The sequence below is a fragment of the Gigantopelta aegis genome, chromosome 10 (assembly GCF_016097555.1).
Source record: "Gigantopelta aegis isolate Gae_Host chromosome 10, Gae_host_genome, whole genome shotgun sequence".
NCBI lineage: Eukaryota > Metazoa > Mollusca > Gastropoda > Neomphalida > Peltospiridae > Gigantopelta > Gigantopelta aegis.
Genome location: NC_054708.1, coordinates 1,682,709 through 1,706,715, shown reverse-complemented (window position 1 = coordinate 1,706,715; position 24,007 = coordinate 1,682,709). Strand labels below are relative to the sequence as shown.

At 32.9% G+C, this 24,007-nt stretch overlaps 7 non-coding genes across 7 annotated transcripts; all 7 read right to left on the bottom strand.

Annotated features, from left to right (window-relative positions):
* Positions 1–6,291: 6,291 nt before the first annotated feature.
* On the bottom strand, positions 6,292–6,363 carry Trnag-ucc. Its single transcript has one exon. It is a non-coding gene; the product is annotated as a tRNA-Gly (tRNA).
* A 407-nt stretch (positions 6,364–6,770) lies between these two features.
* On the bottom strand, positions 6,771–6,842 carry Trnag-ucc. Its single transcript has one exon. It is a non-coding gene; the product is annotated as a tRNA-Gly (tRNA).
* Positions 6,843–8,109: 1,267 nt separating this feature from the next.
* Trnag-ucc lies at positions 8,110–8,181 on the bottom strand. Its single transcript has one exon. It is a non-coding gene; the product is annotated as a tRNA-Gly (tRNA).
* A 407-nt stretch (positions 8,182–8,588) lies between these two features.
* Positions 8,589–8,660, bottom strand: Trnag-ucc. Its single transcript has one exon. It is a non-coding gene; the product is annotated as a tRNA-Gly (tRNA).
* A 1,267-nt stretch (positions 8,661–9,927) lies between these two features.
* Positions 9,928–9,999, bottom strand: Trnag-ucc. The gene has a single exon. It is a non-coding gene; the product is annotated as a tRNA-Gly (tRNA).
* Positions 10,000–10,406: 407 nt separating this feature from the next.
* Trnag-ucc lies at positions 10,407–10,478 on the bottom strand. Its single transcript has one exon. It is a non-coding gene; the product is annotated as a tRNA-Gly (tRNA).
* Positions 10,479–11,746: 1,268 nt separating this feature from the next.
* On the bottom strand, positions 11,747–11,818 carry Trnag-ucc. The gene has a single exon. It is a non-coding gene; the product is annotated as a tRNA-Gly (tRNA).
* Positions 11,819–24,007: the final 12,189 nt, after the last annotated feature.

Here is a 24,007-nt window from a genome sequence, read left to right as displayed (position 1 = left end):
TAAGCTTGTCAGTTCGCCTGTCTAAATTGTCAACTTCTTTTCTCACACCATATGACAGAGGTATGGAAATATTTCACATTTTTCTTCATACAAATGTGTTTTCTTCATATCTTAACATCTTTTGTACGTCATTGTGATGTATTTAAAATCTGAATAATGGGCAGAGTATAATTTTAATAGATGAAAAGGAAACTATTTATTTGAAGCTTGTGTGATGATGACCCGTCAGGCTGTCACGTGGTTGGATTAATTTTCAACTCGTTAATATTGCTCGGCTTTCAAAAATACCAGACTCACAGAGAAATCATAGACTGCAAATACACTCACCGGCAACTGAACAATGAATTGTGACGCTAGATTATAGGCCTGTGTCGGATTTCGATACAACATTCGCTGGTTAATGTCGGTTCTTAATTTGTTGAAGATGGGAAACTTTTAGCTTTTAGATTTCTTTGTGTATCACAGTTTGTAGAAAATAACGTATTACACAAAATGCAGCAGTTTGGTAACAATAGGAAATTTGACTCTCGAAAAGGGAATATTCTCATCTTTTGTACACGCTTAGTATCATCACCGTCTTAAGACCAATTCACTGATTATGTGTCATTACATGATGGAGTAATTGAGAGGACAGTTTTGCAATAACTACAAAATATTTTTTAAAAGAGAACTACCAGCATATTTAAATAGGTTTGTATTTCTTTGTACTTTTAAATAGGGTCTTTCTTAATTTCACAATGAGATATTTAGTAAGCTATGTACGACCTTGATATTCCAGTAACTGATAACGATTGAACCGGCCTCGGTGGCGTCGTGGTAGGTCATCGGTCTACAGGCTGGTCATCGGTCTACTGAGTTCGGATCCCAGTCGAGGCATGGGATTTTTAATCCAGATACCGACTCCAAACCCTGAGCGAGTGTTCCGCAAGGCTCAATGGGTAGTTGTAAACCACTTGCACCGACCAGTGATCCATAACTGGTTCAACAAAGGCCATGGTTTGTGCTATCCTGCCTGTGGCAAGCGCAAATAAAAGATCCCTTGCTGCTAATCGGAAGAGTAGCCCATGTAGTGGCGACAGCGGGTTTCCTCTCAAAATCTGTGTGGTCCTTAACCATATGTCTGACGCCATATAACCGTGAATAAAATGTGTCGAGTGCGTCGTTAAATAAAACATTTCTTTCTTTTGATAACGATTTATTACACACAAATGACAGAAGAATGCCACCAGTAAAAAGATATATTCATTAATTTACAAAAATAGACAGTGCGTCGGCCGGGAGTCGAACCCGGATCGACTGCTTGGAAGGCAAGCATGGTTTTTTTTTTGTTTTTTTTTATCTTTTTATTCGTGAAACTCAATATTTGATATATACATAAAATATACAAATAAAAATTATAAAAAGATTCACACATATTCACACACATAGAACCATTCACGCATTTGCCACAAACGCACACACACATTCACACAAACACACACAAACATTAAAAAAATTGAGGGATATCGATCTAATAAGATAATGTTAAATTTTAAAGATAAATACTAAATCTAAAATTCAGTTTTCAAGTGGGTATTTGAAAACCAATTCATCTTTATTTAGATCAAGAAAAATATTATTTTTTATATATTTATTAATAAATGCAGAAGATTTATTGTTAAAGCGATATTGATTTAAAAGTATTAAGAAGTATTGACGTAAATAATGCTGAAAAAACTTAACAATATTAATATTTACTCCCCTTGATTCCGCTATTAAACGTGTCTTGAAAACAGATATTCTATATATTGAGAGCAAAGCATTGATGAATTCTTTTGAGCATTTTTGTATTTTAAAATAACACCCGAAAAGCAACATTTTTTTCAATAATTGTAAAGAAAAACCAGTATCCTTAAACATATAAATACATAATTCATGAAAAATAGAAATTAAATCACAAAGTTCATCACAATACAACAATAAATGACACATATCTTCTTCTTCTTTAAAGCAAACAGGACACGAGTATGTGAAAATAATGTTATGAGCAATCTTAAAATCCAAGTCAACAAATTCCGAAGTCTTATCACAGTAATGTATAATTTTCCAAACTGGCTTCCAATCTATAACAAAACCCAAATCGTGCCATTTTTCTAAACAAGAAGGTAATTTAAAATTTTGTGAAATTAATAAAGAATATATTAATTTAACATTAAATTTACTTACATTTATTTTTTCATTATTATTAATCAAAAACAAATCTTTAACTTGTGACGAATTTTTAATATTATTTAAAATAGCCTGTTTCCATTCATCAGGAAGCGAGTTCAGAATTACATAATAAGCAGTAGAAATTTCTGCTGCCAACATATCAGGATATTTTTCTTTAATAATTTCAACAATTGCAGATACCGGTAAAAATCCCGGTACAACTTCATATGCAATATCAGCCACCGTTATAATACCACTTTCAATAAAAGAATTTAAACATAATAATTTATTTTTGTAATTAATAAATGGATTATGAAATATTGGCTGAGACAATATTTGATCTAAATCTAAGGGGAAAAAGCGTTCACGCTTTGAAATATTGTCCCATGCTAACAAAACCTCAGCATAAGAAAGGTTAATGGTAGCCAAAGCTGGTTCATCAAAAACCATATTAAATATATTAAAAGATAAGTTCATATTCATATATTTTACCAAGAAATTCAGACATTATATGTTTCCAAACAGAACTGAAATCATTATTAAAATACGTCTTTAATAATTTAATACGAAAAGCGATTTTCTTCAAAGAGATATCTTGAATATTAAGCCCACCTGAACTTTTACTCCCAATAATTGTAGAATATTTTATTAATGGTATTTTATCATCCCACATAAATTTACAAAACAACTTCTGAATTTCTTGTTCAACCCACCTAGGAACATGAATTGCATTAATTATATACCATAATCTAGAAGTTAATAAGGTATTCCACACTGTCGCTTTACCATTTAAAGTAAGTTTTCTTTGTTTCCACATGTTAATTAATGATTTCATTTTTTAAATTTTTGTTTTCCAGTTCAATCTTTCGCACAAAATTTTATTTGGTCCTAAATAAATGCCAAGAATTTGAACACAATCTTTATTAATAGCAACAGGAATATTAAATGAGAAATCTTTTTCCACAGCTTTACCAATACAAAGTACTTCTGATTTTTCAATATTAACTTTTGCACCCGTAGCACGACAAAATGAATTGACAGTGTGAAAAACCACCTCAACAGACTGAGCATCTTGTACAGTGATAGTAGTATCATCAGCATGTTGAAATAATAAAGAATTAAATTCATTATTTATTTTTATCCCTTTAATATCTTGTTGACTTTTTAATAAATTATTTAAAGGTTCGGCAACAATTATATAAAGCATCATTGAAATTGGACATCCCTGCCTAACACCTCTAGTAACTGGAAAAAAAGGCGTTAAATGACCATTGATTTTTACACTACTTTTAATATCATTATACAGAATTTTAATCCAAGAAATAAATTTATTACCAAAGTTAAATTTATTCAAGACTTTAACTATAAAACTATGTGAAACCCTATCAAACGCCTTCTCTTGGTCTATTTTAATTTAAAAAAAACCTCTGTTTTATTTATATCTACAAAATCAATAACATCACGTACTGACATAATGTTGTCAACTATATCTCTACCTGGAACACAACATGTTTGTTCAGGGGAAATAATATTTGATATTACTAACTTTAGACGATTTGAAAGAACTTTAGAAATGATTTTGTAATCAACATTTAAAAGACTTATGGGCCTAAAATTTTTAAGATTAATTTTATCTCCCTTTTTCTTGTAAAAAAGACTAATAATCCCTTTTTTCATACTACGTGATAAATGATCTTCATTTTGAACTGACATAACAACTTTATGAAACAAAGGCTTTAAAATATCCCAGAATTTGACATAAAACTCAACCGTTAGACCATCCATACCAGGAGATTTATTTTTATTCATACTTTTCAACGCATTCGTTAATTCTTCAATCAAAATATCTTTATCACAATTTTCACTTTCAGATTCTGTTATTTTATTGGTTATTAAATTTAAAATATATTCTTCTTTATCTAAGTCAATATCATCTTGGGTATATAATTTAGAATAAAAATCATGAGCACATTCTAGTATATCTTCAGTTTTCCTTGACAATCCTTTAATTGTATTAAGTTCTTTAATTGAATTTGATTCCTGTTTCGTTTTTTCTAAATTAAGAAAAAAAGATGTATTTTTATCAGATTCTAAATGCCACTGTACTTTAGATCTCAAAATCGCACCATTACACTTAGACTTTTCTATTAATTGTAATTCATCTTGTAAGGTTACTAAATATGTTAAATCATGTTGTTTATTTATAGCTAATTTAGCATATTCCCGTCTCAAAGCATTTTGGATGAAATAATATTTATCATTTTCTAATTTACGCCTATTGATAGCAAAATAAGTTGCACATTTTCTCTTTTTAAATTTTAAATTATCCCACCAAACAAGAGGCTCAGTCATAAACAAAGGACAATCACACTCATTCTTAATAACATCAGTAATATCTTTACAAAAATTTTCATCTTGCAATAATTCATTATTAAAAATCCATATACCTTGACCCCTCTCAACACGAGAAAAATCAAGTTTAAGAGACACAAAATCATGATCACTAAAAGCAGTATAGGATATGTATGAGTTAATGACAAACTGTAATATATTCCTAGAAAGTAAAAAGAAATCAATTCTAGATTGTTTTAAAACATTTTCAACAATCTGTGATCTACTGAACTCTCTCTTTCCTGGATTCCTATGACGCCAAATATCAACCAAATTAAAATCACCTAGAAAAGATTTTAATATATTGCTACTTTTCAAACTGAAAGTTGTATTATTAATACCAAGATCTAAAGATGGATCAAATATTTCATTAAAATCTCCAGCCATTATTGTATTTTTATTATTCACAAAATTATTTAATTCATTGAAAAAACAAACCTTTTCATCAATATTATTTGGCGCATGCATATACATTAATGAAACTAAATTCATCATTATCAATTTTGGCATTAATTTTTAAAATTCTGCCTTCAGTGTCGCAACTATTAAAAGTAAATTTATAAGGACATTCTTTAGAAATCAATATTGCCACCCCTCTTCTATTTTTATATGGACAATTATTATAAAATATCTTCCCATCCCATAAGTGTTTATATCTTTCAATAAAATTATTATCCCAAAATGTTTCCTGCAGAAAAATAACATTAGCATGTCTACTTTTAATATTTGCAAACACTGAATTTAATTTATCAATATCCCTCAATCCATTTACATTTAAAGACAATAACAGCATTGTAATAAGAAACAAGTACATTAAATAAGCCATTGTTAATTCTTATCCACACTCACACAATCACTCATTCTTCTCTCTTTTAAACTCTCATCCACACCTTTTGCACGCGCGGCTTGTCTCTTTTGTTTTCTTGTTGACACAGTACTCCAGACTGCCTCATCTGCAGGGCGCTTGACCAACCGTGACCGACGCGATGGCTTTCGTTGTTGAGAATTGTCAATTTCTTTTGCTATTGTATCAGCGTCCTTGTTGTAACTACTACCACTCAATTTCACGGCTTTTAATTCAATCTTTGTGTGCTGTTTGTCCAAGTTCGACGAAACTGGTGTTTTATCTTTATTATCACCTGCATGTTTTTCCTGCGTAGCCTTTTCAACTGTCACTTGGCTTTCATGCACGTCTTCATTCATTGCATCATTTTCACTGTCACTGGCATCAATCCACTCACTGTCATCTACATGCACGCTACACACACACTCTTCCTCCTTGTTACCACATTTGTCACAAAGAAAAGTTTTGTTACAGTTCTTCGCGTAATGTCCCTTTTCCTTGCAGAAATTACACACAATATCAGGGCAATCTTTTATGACGTGACTGTCCGACATGCAGTTGTAACACACCTTCAACTGATTATCATGAAGCACTCGAAAATACTCCACCCCCTCCACTGTTTTGAACTTCATCGAATAAGGCAAACTCCTTATGTTAGGCGGGAATTTTACACGAACATACCGAGTTCCATCAGCAATACGAGTACCTTTATAAAATCTTCGATAAATAGGAGAAACCAACTCTATATTTAACGATCTCGTTAAATAAAACATTTCTTTCTTTTGATAACGATTGTTATTACACACAAATGACAGAAGAATGCCACCAGTAAAAAGATATATTCATTAATTTACAAAAATAGACAGTGCGTCGGCCGGGAGTCGAACCCGGATCGACTGCTTGGAAGGCAACCATGCTAACCGTTACACCACCGACGCCATACAATTAGCGATTCGATAAGCTTCTCAGGTCAGCTGTCTAAATGGTCACGTTCTTTTCGTACAACGTATAACATATGGGAATAAATATTTCAAATTTGTATGTATACAAGTATATTTTTTATTCCTCTCATGTGTTTGTATCACATTGTGGCGTGTTGACAATTCGAATAATTCTTCGTTAATTTATTGACAAATTTAGAGGGCAGTTTTGCAACAAAAACCAAATACCGGATAGTATTTATAAATGAGGTATAACTAAATGTCACATAATTTCTGGTAAAAATTAAACATAAATGACCTTCATATTGATATTGAAGTAATAAACAACGATTATTGTTACACAAAATTGACTGATGTATGCCATCGGTAAAAAGAAACGTTCATTTATTTACAAAAATAGACAGTGCGTCGGCCGGGAGTCGAACCCGGATCGACTGCTTGGAAGGCAACCATGCTAACCGTTACACCACCGACGCTATACGGCTTACAATTCGATAAGCTTGTCAGTTCGCCTGTCTAAATTGTCAACTTCTTTTCTCACACCATATGGCAGATGTATGGAAATATTTCACATTTTTCTTCATACAAATGTGTTTTCTTCATATCTTAACATCTTTTGTACGTCATTGTGATGTATTTAAAATCTGAATAATGGGCAGAGTATAATTTTAATAGATGAAAAGGAAACTATTTATTTGAAGCTTGTGTGATGATGACCCGTCAGGCTGTCACGTGGTTGGATTAATTTTCAACTCGTTAATATTGCTCGGCTTTCAAAAATACCAGACTCACAGAGAAATCATAGACTGCAAATACACTCACCGGCAACTGAACAATGAATTGTGACGCTAGATTATAGGCCTGTGTCGGATTTCGATACAACATTCGCTGGTTAATGTCGGTTCTTAATTTGTTGAAGATGGGAAACTTTTAGCTTTTAGATTTCTTTGTGTATCACAGTTTGTAGAAAATAACGTATTACACAAAATGCAGCAGTTTGGTAACAATAGGAAATTTGACTCTCGAAAAGGGAATATTCTCATCTTTTGTACACGCTTAGTATCATCACCGTCTTAAGACCAATTCACTGATTATGTGTCATTACATGATGGAGTAATTGAGAGGACAGTTTTGCAATAACTACAAAATATTTTTTAAAAGAGAACTACCAGCATATTTAAATAGGTTTGTATTTCTTTGTACTTTTAAATAGGGTCTTTCTTAATTTCACAATGAGATATTTAGTAAGCTATGTACGACCTTGATATTCCAGTAACTGATAACGATTGAACCGGCCTCGGTGGCGTCGTGGTAGGTCATCGGTCTACAGGCTGGTAGCTACTGAGTTCGGATCCCAGTCGAGGCATGGGATTTTTAATCCAGATACCGACTCCAAACCCTGAGCGAGTGCTCCGCAAGCCTCAATGGGTAGTTGTAAACCACTTGCACCGACCAGTGATCCATAACTGGTTCAACAAAGGCCATGCCTGTGGCAAGCGCAAATAAAACATCCCTTGCTGCTAATCGGAAGAGTAGCCCATGTAGTGGCGACAGCGGGTTTCCTCTCAAAATCTGTGTGGTCCTTAACCATATGTCTGACGCCATATAACCGTAAATAAAATGTGTTGAGTGCGTCGTTAAATAAAACATTTCTTTCTTTTGATAACGATTGTTATTACACACAAATGACAGAAGAATGCCACCAGTAAAAAGATATATTCATTAATTTACAAAAATAGACAGTGCGTCGGCCGGGAGTCGAACCCGGATCGACTGCTTGGAAGGCAACCATGCTAACCGTTACACCACCGACGCCATACAATTAGCGATTCGATAAGCTTCTCAGGTCAGCTGTCTAAATGGTCACGTTCTTTTCGTACAACGTATAACATATGGGAATAAATATTTCAAATTTGTATGTATACAAGTATATTTTTTATTCCTCTCATGTGTTTGTATCACATTGTGGCGTGTTGACAATTCGAATAATTCTTCGTTAATTTATTGACAAATTTAGAGGGCAGTTTTGCAACAAAAACCAAATACCGGATAGTATTTATAAATGAGGTATAACTAAATGTCACATAATTTCTGGTAAAAATTAAACATAAATGACCTTCATATTGATATTGAAGTAATAAACAACGATTATTGTTACACAAAATTGACTGATGTATGCCATCGGTAAAAAGAAACGTTCATTTATTTACAAAAATAGACAGTGCGTCGGCCGGGAGTCGAACCCGGATCGACTGCTTGGAAGGCAACCATGCTAACCGTTACACCACCGACGCTATACGGCTTACAATTCGATAAGCTTGTCAGTTCGCCTGTCTAAATTGTCAACTTCTTTTCTCACACCATATGGCAGATGTATGGAAATATTTCACATTTTTCTTCATACAAATGTGTTTTCTTCATATCTTAACATCTTTTGTACGTCATTGTGATGTATTTAAAATCTGAATAATGGGCAGAGTATAATTTTAATAGATGAAAAGGAAACTATTTATTTGAAGCTTGTGTGATGATGACCCGTCAGGCTGTCACGTGGTTGGATTAATTTTCAACTCGTTAATATTGCTCGGCTTTCAAAAATACCAGACTCACAGAGAAATCATAGACTGCAAATACACTCACCGGCAACTGAACAATGAATTGTGACGCTAGATTATAGGCCTGTGTCGGATTTCGATACAACATTCGCTGGTTAATGTCGGTTCTTAATTTGTTGAAGATGGGAAACTTTTAGCTTTTAGATTTCTTTGTGTATCACAGTTTGTAGAAAATAACGTATTACACAAAATGCAGCAGTTTGGTAACAATAGGAAATTTGACTCTCGAAAAGGGAATATTCTCATCTTTTGTACACGCTTAGTATCATCACCGTCTTAAGACCAATTCACTGATTATGTGTCATTACATGATGGAGTAATTGAGAGGACAGTTTTGCAATAACTACAAAATATTTTTTAAAAGAGAACTACCAGCATATTTAAATAGGTTTGTATTTCTTTGTACTTTTAAATAGGGTCTTTCTTAATTTCACAATGAGATATTTAGTAAGCTATGTACGACCTTGATATTCCAGTAACTGATAACGATTGAACCGGCCTCGGTGGCGTCGTGGTAGGTCATCGGTCTACAGGCTGGTAGCTACTGAGTTCGGATCCCAGTCGAGGCATGGGATTTTTAATCCAGATACCGACTCCAAACCCTGAGCGAGTGCTCCGCAAGCCTCAATGGGTAGTTGTAAACCACTTGCACCGACCAGTGATCCATAACTGGTTCAACAAAGGCCATGCCTGTGGCAAGCGCAAATAAAACATCCCTTGCTGCTAATCGGAAGAGTAGCCCATGTAGTGGCGACAGCGGGTTTCCTCTCAAAATCTGTGTGGTCCTTAACCATATGTCTGACGCCATATAACCGTAAATAAAATGTGTTGAGTGCGTCGTTAAATAAAACATTTCTTTCTTTTGATAACGATTGTTATTACACACAAATGACAGAAGAATGCCACCAGTAAAAAGATATATTCATTAATTTACAAAAATAGACAGTGCGTCGGCCGGGAGTCGAACCCGGATCGACTGCTTGGAAGGCAACCATGCTAACCGTTACACCACCGACGCCATACAATTAGCGATTCGATAAGCTTCTCAGGTCAGCTGTCTAAATGGTCACGTTCTTTTCGTACAACGTATAACATATGGGAATAAATATTTCAAATTTGTATGTATACAAGTATATTTTTTATTCCTCTCATGTGTTTGTATCACATTGTGGCGTGTTGACAATTCGAATAATTCTTCGTTAATTTATTGACAAATTTAGAGGGCAGTTTTGCAACAAAAACCAAATACCGGATAGTATTTATAAATGAGGTATAACTAAATGTCACATAATTTCTGGTAAAAATTAAACATAAATGACCTTCATATTGATATTGAAGTAATAAACAACGATTATTGTTACACAAAATTGACTGATGTATGCCATCGGTAAAAAGAAACGTTCATTTATTTACAAAAATAGACAGTGCGTCGGCCGGGAGTCGAACCCGGATCGACTGCTTGGAAGGCAACCATGCTAACCGTTACACCACCGACGCTATACGGCTTACAATTCGATAAGCTTGTCAGTTCGCCTGTCTAAATTGTCAACTTCTTTTCTCACACCATATGGCAGATGTATGGAAATATTTCACATTTTTCTTCATACAAATGTGTTTTCTTCATATCTTAACATCTTTTGTACGTCATTGTGATGTATTTAAAATCTGAATAATGGGCAGAGTATAATTTTAATAGATGAAAAGGAAACTATTTATTTGAAGCTTGTGTGATGATGACCCGTCAGGCTGTCACGTGGTTGGATTAATTTTCAACTCGTTAATATTGCTCGGCTTTCAAAAATACCAGACTCACAGAGAAATCATAGACTGCAAATACACTCACCGGCAACTGAACAATGAATTGTGACGCTAGATTATAGGCCTGTGTCGGATTTCGATACAACATTCGCTGGTTAATGTCGGTTCTTAATTTGTTGAAGATGGGAAACTTTTAGCTTTTAGATTTCTTTGTGTATCACAGTTTGTAGAAAATAACGTATTACACAAAATGCAGCAGTTTGGTAACAATAGGAAATTTGACTCTCGAAAAGGGAATATTCTCATCTTTTGTACACGCTTAGTATCATCACCGTCTTAAGACCAATTCACTGATTATGTGTCATTACATGATGGAGTAATTGAGAGGACAGTTTTGCAATAACTACAAAATATTTTTTAAAAGAGAACTACCAGCATATTTAAATAGGTTTGTATTTCTTTGTACTTTTAAATAGGGTCTTTCTTAATTTCACAATGAGATATTTAGTAAGCTATGTACGACCTTGATATTCCAGTAACTGATAACGATTGAACCGGCCTCGGTGTGCGTCGTGGTAGGTCATCGGTCTACAGGCTGGTAGCTACTGAGTTCGGATCCCAGTCGAGGCATGGGATTTTTAATCCAGATACCGACTCCAAACCCTGAGCGAGTGCTCCGCAAGCCTCAATGGGTAGTTGTAAACCACTTGCACCGACCAGTGATCCATAACTGGTTCAACAAAGGCCATGCCTGTGGCAAGCGCAAATAAAACATCCCTTGCTGCTAATCGGAAGAGTAGCCCATGTAGTGGCGACAGCGGGTTTCCTCTCAAAATCTGTGTGGTCCTTAACCATATGTCTGACGCCATATAACCGTAAATAAAATGTGTTGAGTGCGTCGTTAAATAAAACATTTCTTTCTTTTGATAACGATTGTTATTACACACAAATGACAGAAGAATGCCACCAGTAAAAAGATATATTCATTAATTTACAAAAATAGACAGTGCGTCGGCCGGGAGTCGAACCCGGATCGACTGCTTGGAAGGCAACCATGCTAACCGTTACACCACCGACGCCATACAATTAGCGATTCGATAAGCTTCTCAGGTCAGCTGTCTAAATGGTCACGTTCTTTTCGTACAACGTATAACATATGGGAATAAATATTTCAAATTTGTATGTATACAAGTATATTTTTTATTCCTCTCATGTGTTTGTATCACATTGTGGCGTGTTGACAATTCGAATAATTCTTCGTTAATTTATTGACAAATTTAGAGGGCAGTTTTGCAACAAAAACCAAATACCGGATAGTATTTATAAATGAGGTATAACTAAATGTCACATAATTTCTGGTAAAAATTAAACATAAATGACCTTCATATTGATATTGAAGTAATAAACAACGATTATTGTTACACAAAATTGACTGATGTATGCCATCGGTAAAAAGAAACGTTCATTTATTTACAAAAATAGACAGTGCGTCGGCCGGGAGTCGAACCCGGATCGACTGCGATCACCAAGTAATAACAATATCATTATTCCCCGAAATTGTAGCATACTAAATATATTTCATCAAATAATTTGATGAAATATATTTTTTAATAAATATATGTTCTTTATTTGATAAACACATATGTATATAAAGAGTGTTTAACATGTTTTGAAATATTCTATGAAATAAAGTTGTACAATCTAATAAAACATCTTTAATGCTATAAATGTTTCTGCGTTTATAAATTGTCATTCTGACAGCAGAAAACAATAAATGAAGAGATTTATTGTATGAACCACTCTCATTAAAACCAAATAATATCCAAGATCTCAATTTATCACCACTGAAACCTTTGTCCTTAAAGAAAACAGATATTATATTAGTTATATTTTGTAAAAACGAAATTAAGCCAGGACAGTCCAAAAACCAATGCTCAATATTTTCAGTTAAAAAGCCACATATCAAACACAAATGTGAATCAGTTTTTCCTATTTTAAATAATTTATCCGCAGGCCATAAAATACTATGAGCCAAACGAAAATCAAGATCAATACTAATATTGATTTTATGATTAGAATTAATATTTGACCATAGTATGTCTTCTTCACTATTATATCCTAAATTATCCCCAAATTTTAATGATACTGGCGGCTTAAAACATTTATCAATGAACATGGTATAACATAATTTGGAAGTAAACGTCATAGGTGAAACTATATTATTTCCATTACTAATTGATAAAAAGTGTTCATAAGATACATTCGCTAAATCAAAACACTCAACCTCTATTATATTTTTCCATTCTTGCGGTAACGCTAATAAAATACTATTATACATATCAACAATAATATTTTCTCTAATTTCAGGTAAAATATCATAAATCATCTCAATAATTGTATTACAAGGTAAAAATCCCGTGGAATAACAATAAACTATATAAAAAACTATACATATACCGGATTGAATAAATATATCATATTTGAGTAATTTATCATTGGAACGTATGAAATCATTATTAAATAATGGTTGCATAAGTATATGTTCTATGGTAGTTGGTTGTATTCTATTATTGTCACTTATGCTATTAAAAGCTAATACCAATTCAGCATAAACAGGAGGCATTGTATCTAAGTCTCGTTTGGTATGTTTTATGAAAAACACACTGTGCCTCAGTTGCATACTATTATACTGTAAAAGAAAATAATTAAGAAAATCTTTCCATATAGACTTAGGCTACACTGTGGATCTAAAAAAAAATTAAGCCATTTTAATCTGAAAGCTTGACATTTTAAATCAATGCAAGGGAAATTAAGTACTCCTTGATTCATTCGTCCAATTATTGTAACGTATTTTATCTGTTACGGTTTCTTATCCCATAAGAAATCTAAAATTAAATTAATCAACCTTTTTTTCGCCCAATTTGGAATTACTTGTAAAGTTAAAACATACCACACTCTTGAAACTAAAAGCGTATTAATAACTACAGATTTACCGTGTAACGTTAAATTACGCATTTTCCATAAATTCAATATATTTTGTATTTTATGTAATTTTTCTTGCCAATTATAGATATCACACACTTCTCTGTTCGGTCCCAAAAACACGTCTAGCACGCACACTGCGTCATGCTTAACCTGAACGGGAATATCGGCAAGAAACTCCAGATCAGGTTGACCTACATTCACTAACAATATCTCTGACTTTTCAATGTTAACCTTCGCCCCAGAGCACGCACAGTATCGAGAAATTGATTTGAAAGTGTTTATAACAGACTGCTGATTCTGCAACGTCACGTTTATATCATCGGCGTGTTGATAAATCAACGAGGTAATATCGGTATTTTTAATTGTAATTCCTTGAATATTAGAATTGTTTCAACAAAATATTTAAAGGTTCACTAACAATGACATATAAATAGAAGATAAGGGACATCCCTGTCTTACGGAGCGTTCTATTTTAAAGAAGGGGGACAAGTGTCCATTACATTTAATAGTACTTGAAATATCATTATACAATATTTTAATCCAATTAATAAATTTATGGCCAAAACCAAATTTTTGTAAAGTACTGCACAAGAATTCATGAGACACTCGATCAAAAGCTTTTTCTGAATCAATATTTAATAAATATAAAGGTATATTCTCGAGTTCACTTTAATATATAATGTCTCTAATAGTTGCAACATTTTCTGATGTCTCTAACAGGTACAGAACATGTTTGTTCAGGGGAGATAATTCTGTCAAGAGATAATTTAATTCTTAATACTAAAACCCTTGCTATAATCTTGTAATCTACATTAAGTAAACTTATTGGTCTCCAGTTTTTTAAATGTCTTTTATCACCTTTATTCTTGAAAAATAATGAAATAACACCCCACTTCATGGTGCTTGACAATTCACCCTTATCTTCAATATCTTTAACAACTTTAAAACATAATGAAATAACACCCCGCTTCATGGTGCTTGACAATTCACCTTTATCTTCAATATCTTTAACAACTTTAAAACATAATGAAATAACACCCCGCTTCATGGTGCTTGACAATTCACCCTTATCTTCAATATCTTTAACAACTTAAAACATAATGAAATAACACCCCATCTTCATGGTGCTTGACAATTCACCCTTATCTTCAATATCTTTAACAACTTTAAAACATAATGAAATAACACCCCGCTTCATGGTTCTTGACAATTCACCCTTATCTTCAATATCTTTAACAACTTTAAAACATAATGAAATAACACCCCGCTTCATGGTTCTTGACAATTCACCCTTATCTTCAATATCTTTAACAACTTTAAAACATAATGAAATAACACCCCGCTTCATGGTGCTTGACAATTCACCCTTATCTTCAATATCTTTAACAACTTTAAAACATAATGAAATAACACCCCGCTTCATGGTGCTTGACAATTCACCCTTATCTTCAATATCTTTAACAACTTTAAAACATAATGAAATAACACCCCGCTTCATGGTGCTTGACAATTCACCCTTATCTTCAATATCTTTAACAACTTTAAAACATAATGAAATAACACCCCGCTTCATGGTTCTTGACAATTCACCCTTATCTTCAATATCTTTAACAACTTTAAAACATAATGAAATAACACCCCGCTTCATGGTGCTTGACAATTCACCCTTATCTTCAATATCTTTAACAACTTTAAAACATAATGAAATAACACCCCGCTTCATGGTGCTTGACAATTCACCCTTATCTTCAATATCTTTAACAACTTTAAAACATAATGAAATAACACCCCGCTTCATGGTGCTTGACAATTCACCCTTATCTTCAATATCTTTAACAACTTTAAAACATAATGAAATAACACCCCGCTTCATGGTGCTTGACAATTCACCTTTATCTTCAATATCTTTAACAACTTAAAACATAATGAAATAACACCCCGCTTCATGGTGCTTGACAATTCACCCTTATCTTCAATATCTTTAACAACTTTAAAACATAATGAAATAACACCCCGCTTCATGGTGCTTGACAATTCACCTTTATCTTCAATATCTTTAACAACTTTAAAACATAATGAAATAACACCCCGCTTCATGGTGCTTGACAATTCACCCTTATCTTCAATATCTTTAACAACTTAAAACATAATGAAATAACACCCCATCTTCATGGTGCTTGACAATTCACCCTTATCTTCAATATCTTTAACAACTTTAAAACATAATGAAATAACACCCCGCTTCATGGTTCTTGACAATTCACCCTTATCTTCAATATCTTTAACAACTTTAAAACATAATGAAATAACACCCCGCTTCATGGTGCTTGACAATTCACCCTTATCTTCAATATCTTTAACAACTTTAAAACATAATGAAATAACACCCCGCTTCATGGTGCTTGACAATTCACCCTTATCTTCAATATCTTTAACAACTTTAAAACATAATGAAATAACACCCCGCTTCATGGTGCTTGACAATTCACCCTTATCTTCAATATCTTTAACAACTTTAAAACATAATGAAATAACACCCCGCTTCATGGTGCTTGACAATTCACCCTTATCTTCAATATCTTTAACAACTTTAAAACATAATGAAATAACACCCCGCTTCATGGTGCTTGACAATTCACCCTTATCTTCAATATCTTTAACAACTTTAAAACATAATGAAATAACACCCCGCTTCATGGTGCTTGACAATTCACCCTTATCTTCAATATCTTTAACAACTTTAAAACATAATGAAATAACACCCCGCTTCATGGTGCTTGACAATTCACCCTTATCTTCAATATCTTTAACAACTTTAAAACATAATGAAATAACACCCCGCTTCATGGTGCTTGACAATTCACCCTTATCTTCAATATCTTTAACAACTTAAAAACATAATGAAATAACACCCCGCTTCATGGTGCTTGACAATTCACCCTTATCTTCAATATCTTTAACAACTTTAAAACATAATGAAATAACACCCCGCTTCATGGTGCTTGACAATTCACCCTTATAATGAAATAACTTCAATATCTTTAACAACTTTAAAACATAATGAAATAACACCCCGCTTCATGGTGCTTGACAATTCACCCTTATCTTCAATATCTTTAACAACTTTAAAACATAATGAAATAACACCCCGCTTCATGGTGCTTGACAATTCACCCTTATCTTCAATATCTTTAACAACTTTAAAACATAATGAAATAACACCCCGCTTCATGGTGCTTGACAATTCACCCTTATCTTCAATATCTTTAACAACTTTAAAACATAATGAAATAACACCCCGCTTCATGGTGCTTGACAATTCACCCTTATCTTCAATATCTTTAACAACTTTAAAACATAATGAAATAACACCCCGCTTCATGGTGCTTGACAATTCACCCTTATCTTCAATATCTTTAACAACTTTAAAACATAATGAAATAACACCCCGCTTCATGGTGCTTGACAATTCACCCTTATCTTCAATATCTTTAACAACTTTAAAACATAATGAAATAACACCCCGCTTCATGGTGCTTGACAATTCACCCTTATCTTCAATATCTTTAACAACTTTAAAACATAATGAAATAACACCCCGCTTCATGGTGCTTGACAATTCACCCTTATCTTCAATATCTTTAACAACTTTAAAACATAATGAAATAACACCCCGCTTCATGGTGCTTGACAATTCACCTTTATCTTCAATATCTTTAACAACTTTAAAACATAATGAAATAACACCCCGCTTCATGGTGCTTGACAATTCACCCTTATCTTCAATATCTTTAACAACTTTAAAACATAATGAAATAACACCCCGCTTCATGGTGCTTGACAATTCACCCTTATCTTCAATATCTTTAACAACTTTAAAACATAATGAAATAACACCCCGCTTCATGGTGCTTGACAATTCACCCTTATCTTCAATATCTTTAACAACTTTAAAACATAATGAAATAACACCCCGCTTCATGGTGCTTGACAATTCACCCTTATCTTCAATATCTTTAACAACTTTAAAACATAATGAAATAACACCCCGCTTCATGGTGCTTGACAATTCACCCTTATCTTCAATATCTTTAACAACTTTAAAACATAATGAAATAACACCCCGCTTCATGGTGCTTGACAATTCACCCTTATCTTCAATATCTTTAACAACTTTAAAACATAATGAAATAACACCCCGCTTCATGGTGCTTGACAATTCACCCTTATCTTCAATATCTTTAACAACTTTAAAACATAATGAAATAACACCCCGCTTCATGGTGCTTGACAATTCACCCTTATCTTCAATATCTTTAACAACTTTAAAACATAATGAAATAACACCCCGCTTCATGGTGCTTGACAATTCACCCTTATCTTCAATATCTTTAACAACTTTAAAACATAATGAAATAACACCCCGCTTCATGGTGCTTGACAATTCACCCTTATCTTCAATATCTTTAACAACTTTAAAACATAATGAAATAACACCCCGCTTCATGGTGCTTGACAATTCACCTTTATCTTCAATATCTTTAACAACTTTAAAACATAATGAAATAACACCCCGCTTCATGGTGCTTGACAATTCACCCTTATCTTCAATATCTTTAACAACTTTAAAACATAATGAAATAACACCCCGCTTCATGGTGCTTGACAATTCACCCTTATCTTCAATATCTTTAACAACTTTAAAACATAATGAAATAACACCCCGCTTCATGGTGCTTGACAATTCACCCTTATCTTCAATATCTTTAACAACTTTAAAACATAATGAAATAACACCCCGCTTCATGGTGCTTGACAATTCACCCTTATCTTCAATATCTTTAACAACTTTAAAACATAATGAAATAACACCCCGCTTCATGGTGCTTGACAATTCACCCTTATCTTCAATATCTTTAACAACTTTAAAACATAATGAAATAACACCCCGCTTCATGGTTCTTGACAATTCACCCTTATCTTCAATATCTTTAACAACTTTAAAACATAATGAAATAACACCCCGCTTCATGGTGCTTGACAATTCACCCTTATCTTCAATATCTTTAACAACTTTAAAACATAATGAAATAACACCCCGCTTCATGGTGCTTGACAATTCACCCTTATCTTCAATATCTTTAACAACTTTAAAACATAATGAAATAACACCCCGCTTCATGGTGCTTGACAATTCACCCTTATCTTCAATATCTTTAACAACTTTAAAACATAATGAAATAACACCCCGCTTCATGGTGCTTGACAATTCACCCTTATCTTCAATATCTTTAACAACTTTAAAACATAATGAAATAACACCCCGCTTCATGGTGCTTGACAATTCACCCTTATCTTCAATATCTTTAACAACTTTAAAACATAATGAAATAACACCCCGCTTCATGGTGCTTGACAATTCACCCTTATCTTCAATATCTTTAACAACTTTAAAACATAATGAAATAACACCCCGCTTCATGGTGCTTGACAATTCACCCTTATCTTCAATATCTTTAACAACTTTAAAACATAATGAAATAACACCCCGCTTCATGGTGCTTGACAATTCACCCTTATCTTCAATATCTTTAACAACTTTAAAACATAATGAAATAACACCCCGCTTCATGGTGCTTGACAATTCACCCTTATCTTCAATATCTTTAACAACTTTAAAACATAATGAAATAACACCCCGCTTCATGGTGCTTGACAATTCACCTTTATCTTCAATATCTTTAACAACTTTAAAACATAATGAAATAACACCCCGCTTCATGGTGCTTGACAATTCACCCTTATCTTCAATATCTTTAACAACTTTAAAACATAATGAAATAACACCCCGCTTCATGGTGCTTGACAATTCACCCTTATCTTCAATATCTTTAACAACTTTAAAACATAATGAAATAACACCCCGCTTCATGGTGCTTGACAATTCACCCTTATCTTCAATATCTTTAACAACTTTAAAACATAATGAAATAACACCCCGCTTCATGGTGCTTGACAATTCACCCTTATCTTCAATATCTTTAACAACTTTAAAACATAATGAAATAACACCCCGCTTCATGGTGCTTGACAATTCACCCTTATCTTCAATATCTTTAACAACTTTAAAACATAATGAAATAACACCCCATCTTCATGGTGCTTGACAATTCACCCTTATCTTCAATATCTTTAACAACTTTAAAACATAATGAAATAACACCCCGCTTCATGGTGCTTGACAATTCACCCTTATCTTCAATATCTTTAACAACTTTAAAACATAATGAAATAACACCCCGCTTCATGGTGCTTGACAATTCACCCTTATCTTCAATATCTTTAACAACTTAAAAACATAATGAAATAACACCCCGCTTCATGGTGCTTGACAATTCACCCTTATCTTCAATATCTTTAACAACTTTAAAACATAATGAAATAACACCCCGCTTCATGGTGCTTGACAATTCACCCTTATCTTCAATATCTTTAACAACTTTAAAACATAATGAAATAACACCCCGCTTCATGGTGCTTGACAATTCACCTTTATCTTCAATATCTTTAACAACTTAAAACATAATGAAATAACACCCCGCTTCATGGTGCTTGACAATTCACCCTTATCTTCAATATCTTTAACAACTTTAAAACATAATGAAATAACACCCCGCTTCATGGTGCTTGACAATTCACCCTTATCTTCAATATCTTTAACAACTTTAAAACATAATGAAATAACACCCCGCTTCATGGTGCTTGACAATTCACCCTTATCTTCAATATCTTTAACAACTTTAAAACATAATGAAATAACACCCCGCTTCATGGTTCTTGACAATTCACCCTTATCTTCAATATCTTTAACAACTTAAAACATAATGAAATAACACCCCCGCTTCATGGTGCTTGACAATTCACCCTTATCTTCAATATCTTTAACAACTTAAAACATAATGAAATAACACCCCATCTTCATGGTGCTTGACAATTCACCCTTATCTTCAATATCTTTAACAACTTTAAAACATAATGAAATAACACCCCGCTTCATGGTTCTTGACAATTCACCCTTATCTTCAATATCTTTAACAACTTTAAAACATAATGAAATAACACCCCGCTTCATGGTGCTTGACAATTCACCTTTATCTTCAATATCTTTAACAACTTTAAAACATAATGAAATAACACCTCGCTTCATGGTGCTTGACAATGCACCCTTATCTTCAATATCTTTAACAACTTTAAAACATAATGAAATAACACCCCGCTTCATGGTGCTTGACAATTCACCCTTATCTTCAATATCTTTAACAACTTTAAAACATAATGAAATAACACCCCGCTTCAAGGTGCTTGACAATTCACCCTTATCTTCAATATCTTTAACAACTTTAAAACATAATGAAATAACACCCCGCTTCATGGTGCTTGACAATTCACCCTTATCTTCAATATCTTTAACAACTTTAAAACATAATGAAATAACACCCCGCTTCATGGTTCTTGACAATTCACCCTTATCTTCAATATCTTTAACAACTTAAAACATAATGAAATAACACCCCCGCTTCATGGTGCTTGACAATTCACCCTTATCTTCAATATCTTTAACAACTTAAAACATAATGAAATAACACCCCATCTTCATGGTGCTTGACAATTCACCCTTATCTTCAATATCTTTAACAACTTTAAAACATAATGAAATAACACCCCGCTTCATGGTTCTTGACAATTCACCCTTATCTTCAATATCTTTAACAACTTTAAAACATAATGAAATAACACCCCGCTTCATGGTGCTTGACAATTCACCCTTATCTTCAATATCTTTAACAACTTTAAAACATAATGAAATAACACCCCGCTTCATGGTGCTTGACAATTCACCCTTATCTTCAATATCTTTAACAACTTTAAAACATAATGAAATAACACCCCACTTCATGGTGCTTGACAATTCACCCTTATCTTCAATATCTTTAACAACTTTAAAACATAATGAAATAACACCCCGCTTCATGGTGCTTGACAATTCACCCTTATCTTCAATATCTTTAACAACTTTAAAACATAATGAAATAACACCCCGCTTCATGGTGCTTGACAATTCACCCTTATCTTCAATATCTTTAACAACTTTAAAACATAACACCCCATCTTCATGGTGCTTGACAATTCACCCTTATCTTCAATATCTTTAACAACTTTAAAACATAATGAAATAACACCCCGCTTCATGGTTCTTGACAATTCACCCTTATCTTCAATATCTTTAACAACTTTAAAACATAATGAAATAACACCCCGCTTCATGGTGCTTGACAATTCACCCTTATCTTCAATATCTTTAACAACTTAAAACATAATGAAATAACACCCCGCTTCATGGTTCTTGACAATTCACCCTTATCTTCAATATCTTTAACAACTTTAAAACATAATGAAATAACACCCCGCTTCATGGTGCTTGACAATTCACCCTTATCTTCAATATCTTTAACAACTTTAAAACATAATGAAATAACACCCCGCTTCATGGTGCTTGATAATTCACCCTTATCTTCAATATCTTTAACAACTTAAAAAAATAATGGACAAATGTCCTTCCAAAAATAAAGATAAAATTCAACAGTTAATCCATCTAAACCAGGGTATTTGTTTCTAGACATACCTTTTAAGGCATTATATAATTCTTTAAGAATTAAATTATCATCACAATTATTTTTATCTTCTTGTGAAATATTATTATTAATTAAATCTAATATGTTATCTTTCTCCTTTTGATCAATTTCTTCTTTCTTATACAAATTTGAATAAAATCGAACTTCTTCTAAAATAGGTAAAGTTCCATTAACAATGGTTCCATCATTTAAAATTAATTCTTTAACAGTATTTTTATTTTGTTTATGTTTTTCCAAATTTAAAAAATAACTTGTATTTTTATCAGAATCTAATGCCCAGCTTGACTTTGATCTTAGAATAGCACCATAACATTTATTTTCTTCATTAATTAATTTTTTTTCTTTTAATTCATAAATTAAAGTATAATCATAATTATTATATTTAGAGGCCAAATTATATTCTCTTTCCAATTTTTTATGTAAATCCCAATAAATTTTGTTTTCCATTTGATGTTTCTTGATGGAAAAATCCCTATCACCTTTTTTTATTTTATATTTTAAAGTGTCCCACCATATCAGAATATTATTATTAATAAGAGGATCACTATTAGCCTGTACTAAGATCTCTGTAATTTTGCTATTCAATTCTAGATCCTTGAGTAATGTATTATTAAAAATCCATACCCCAGGTCCTCTTTCTACCTCTGACATATCAATTCTAATACATACAAAACTATGATCACTAAAAGTAGTATGTTTAATATAACAAGTAACAACATTATGAATCATTAATCTACTACAAAACATAGAATCTATTCTGCTTTGTTTTAAGTTGCCTTCAACAACTTGACTTCTGGTATAAGATCTTTTATCTGGATGCTTATATCTCCATATATCAACTAAATTACAATTTTGACTAAATACTCTGAATCTTTGTGGACTTCTAAATTATTCATTATAATCTCCTGAAATAATATTAAAATCTTCAGAACATATGTGTTGTTGAAAGCAATCAAAAATATACGTCCAGAGTATAAAATAAAATGGTAGTGTGTACGAAACGTCTAGGTATAAAATAGTAGTGTGTACGAAACGTCCAGGGTATAAAATAGTAGTGTGTACGAAACGTCCAGGGTATAAAATGGAGGTGTGTACGAAACGTCCAGGGTATAAAATGGTAGTGTGTACGAAACGTCCAGGGTATAAAATGGTAGTGTGTACGAAACGTCCAGGGTATAAAATAGTAGTGTGTACGAAACGTCCAGAGTATAAAATGGTAGTGTGTACGAAACGTCCAGGGTATAAAATAGTAGTGTGTACGAAACGTCCAAGGTATAAAATGGTAGTGTGTACGAAACGTCCAGGGTATAAAATGGTAGTGTGTACGAAACGTCCAGGGTATAAAATGGTAGTGTGTACGAAACGTCCAGGGTATAAAATGGTAGTGTGTACGAAACGTCCAGAGTATAAAATGGTAGTGTGTACGAAACGTCCAGGGTATAAAATAGTAGTGTGTACGAAACGTCCAGGGTATAAAATGGTAGTGTGTACGAAACGTCCAGGGTATAAAATGGTAGTGTGTACGAAACGTCCAGGGTATAAAATAGTAGTGTGTACGAAACGTCCAGGGTATAAAATAGTAGTGTGTAC